Consider the following 3,804-nt stretch of genomic DNA (forward strand, 5'->3'; position numbering starts at 1 on the left):
CATATTGCTGCTTTATCTACTAATGAATTAGAGTATACTGCTAACACTAGTTATTAAAGAAGTTTTGGGATTTAGAGGTTTACTTAATGAACTGGGTCTTTTAAGTGATAATGTAATAGTATCGATTAACGTCTAAAAGTGCTTCAAAGATATATCATTTAAAAGGCATTTTACATTCATTTTATTTAAATTCACTAATATTAGTCTCTAATTTAAACTCTCCTACCGTAAATTCAATTTTCATAAATATATGATTAAAAGTGCAATTAATCGAAATATGTATTTACTACATGTCGGTATGAATATTGTACTTTTGAAAGAATATTTATTTGATGTATTCAAATGTATTTTCAATATAGAACAAGCGGAGGAAGTAGGAAAAAAAAGTTGAAAAGTCAAAGATGATTAGCTGTCTCGAGCAAGATGCAGCTGGTTCGATTAAATGATCATACCTTGAGCTATAGTTATCAAACCAAGGTGATTCAAGTTGAGTTGGAAAGATAATATATGTATCTACAACTTTCATGTTTCACAAGAAATCAAATTCTGACATGACCCATCCCGAATCACCCTAGTGGTCCTGAAACGTGACGTGCACCGATAATAGATGCTAACTAGATGTCAAATCTATCATCAAGGCTGACTATGAGTTATTTCAAAAAATACAACAAAATCAAATGCTTATGTAAAATATAATTCGATGGGCCCAAATTATTTACTTCATGTTTCATCAAAACGAGTTATAATATTCAACATGTCGTGTGACTCTCAATTCAAAATCATTAAGCTCTTTTAGCTAAAAAGAATCAATTGCTACTTGTAGAAAAAATTACAGGAAAACATATAAGTTGATAGCTCAGTGAGTGAAGAAGTTAAAAAATAATTATACTTTCAATTTTACATCTTTATCGAAAATCGAGTTCATATCATTGAATAACTCACAAGATAACATCATATAATTATAGCCAAGACGTGAGGCATTCACATAACGTGGAAAATATCATCTCAAGTTATGATATAAACATAAGCTGGTAATCGTGCTATAATATCATCATATCAAATGTACTGAAAAATTCACAAAAAATGTACCCTCTAACTAAAATATGTAATCCATCCCTCGTGCTAAGAACTTTCGCCATGGGCCTTTGGCCCCTTCCGTGAACGAAAATCAATCTTAAAACTTCTGGTAATCAATTCTAGAACACGGTCAAGGCCTCCTTGTGAAAAATATGTACACGGTCATACTAATATCCGGTCAAGACCCCTCCGTGTAGGATAGAACACGACCAAGGACCCTCTGTGAACTAGAAGAAGTATATAATCATGGGTACTTTTCTGACTGATCTCAATATTATATGTTTCACATATCAAAATCTCAATATCACATATCTTACATACCAAGTCAATATTATATGTTTCACATATCAAAATCTCAATATCACATATCTTACATACCAAGTCACAAATGTGTCATAAATAATCTTTGACCTCTTTTTTTTTTTTTTTAATTCTATTTCTTTCTTCTTCTTTTTTCCACCATTTTTTTCCTGCTTTCTGCCCCTTTTGTCCCCAAGTAGTGTCTATAGATCAAATGGAAGAAATGGGTTTATTACATGACACTCGTACTCAATTAATACCTATCTTTCCAATCAAGTCCTCCAACATTAATATGCTATAGCATTAAATCCTTAACTTCCGTAAATAGAAAAATAAATCCCCAAATTAAATTTTACTCATCTTAAACACTCAAAAAGTTTTCATTATAAAATAAGCCATAATAAAATGATTTATTTCATTTAAGTCTGCATTTGGCTTTAACTAGTGGAACCCTTGACTTTGAATAAATAGTCTTGCCTTTGACTTTGAAGGAATGGGTTATAAGAAATTCTCATCATAAAGTAGCCAAAATTACCGTGCAAAATCCAAGTTGTTACTTGCCGGATACAGCTTTTCTACCTTGAGCAGTACTCATTGTTTTGGTCATATTTAGAGTTGTAGAGGTCCAATGAACCTAAAATTTGCACCAATGGAAAGATAACTCGAGTGGCAATAACATATCTTTTGATCAAAAGTTCAAATTGGCTGCACAATAAATCTGAAAATAGGTATCAAATTGCATGTTCAAGTGTCTTCAAGTTGGACAAAAACAAGTTGCATTGTCCACTTGCATATTGGATGTTTCTTTGCCTATAAAAGGGGACCTAGGCTAAGAGTTTGAGGGCATCAATTCATCTTCATCATATTCTAGTTTCTTCATTTTCTTTGTAACATTTTATTATGTATTTCTAAAACTTTAGCTAGAAATAGGGGTGAAACTTTGGTGAATTTGTAGTATTGTTTTTTATCTTCACTTTGTTCTTCAATGTTCATCTTCTTACTTGGTTAAAGTATATATCCTACAAATGGTTTGGATTTGTTAAAGACTTTGATTTATTGTTGACAATTTTAGCACAATAAATGCATAGATAATCTCTACATACCAACAACTAACATATTCTATCAAACAAGTATACTAAAAGATGGTTCTTAATAATCGTTTGAGAGAATATGTTTAAATAAATTGTTAGTATGTAAAGATTATCTAAACATTTATTGTACCAAAATCGTCAACAATAAATCAAAGTCTCTAACAAACCCAAACCATTTGTTGAACATATACTTCAACCAAGTAAGAGCATGAACAGTGAAGAACAAAGTGAATGATCAAAGACTACTACACATTCACCAAAGTTTCACCCCTATCTCTAGCTAAAGTTTTAGAAATACATAATAAAATGTTACAAATAAAATGAAGGAGCTAGAATATGATGAAGAGGAATTGATGCCCTCAAACTCTTGGCCAAAATTCCCTTTTATAGGCAAAGGAACATCTAACATGCAAGTGGAAAATGCAACTTGTTTCTATCCAACTTGAAGACAGTTGGAATATACAATTTGATACTAATTTTTAGATATGTTGTGCAACAAATTTGAACTTTTGATCGAAAGATAAGTTGTTTCCACTCGAGTTATATTTCTATTGGTGCAAATTTCAGGTTCATTGGATCTCTACAACTCCAGATATAGTAAAAAAAAATGAGTGGTACTCACAAGTAGAAAAGCTGTATCGGACAGGTAACAACTTAGATTTTGCACGGTAATTTTGGCTATTTTATGATAAGAATTTGACTTCTTGAAAAAACATGAATGTTGTAGATACATATCTTATCTTTCCAACTCAACTTAAATCACCTTGGTTCGATAACTATAGCTCAAGTTATGGTCATTTAACCGAAACGGCTGCATCTTTCTTTAGACAGCTAATCATCTTTGACTTTTCAACATTTTCTTTTTCACTTGCTCCACTTGTTCTATATTAGAAATACATTTGAAATACATCAAATAAATACTCTTTCAAATGTATAATACTCATGCCGACCTGTATGTAAATACATATTTTGATTAATTACACTTTTAACCGTGTATTTATGAAAATTGAATTTACGAAAAGAGAATTTAAATTAGAGACTAACATTAGTGAATTTAAACAAAGTGAATGTAAAATGCTTTGTAAATGATATATCTTTGAATCACTTTTAGAAATTATTCACACTCCCCAACCAAGATATTGCTAGTCTCTAGCAATAAAAATTCAAAATAGTTCAAATGAAATAGCATGTCGCACTTGTCTCAGGATTTGAAATTGCTTAACAAAATGCTTCTAAGTTTTGCTACCAAAACATAGTCTAACTTTTCCAATGCTCGACCAACGGGTGCGCATAATCAATTCAATCACGTACTTTTTCAAATTGGACTCTTCCTGAC

Source organism: Olea europaea, unplaced genomic scaffold (assembly GCF_002742605.1).
Source record: "Olea europaea var. sylvestris unplaced genomic scaffold, O_europaea_v1 scaffold227, whole genome shotgun sequence".
Lineage (NCBI taxonomy): Eukaryota > Viridiplantae > Streptophyta > Magnoliopsida > Lamiales > Oleaceae > Olea > Olea europaea.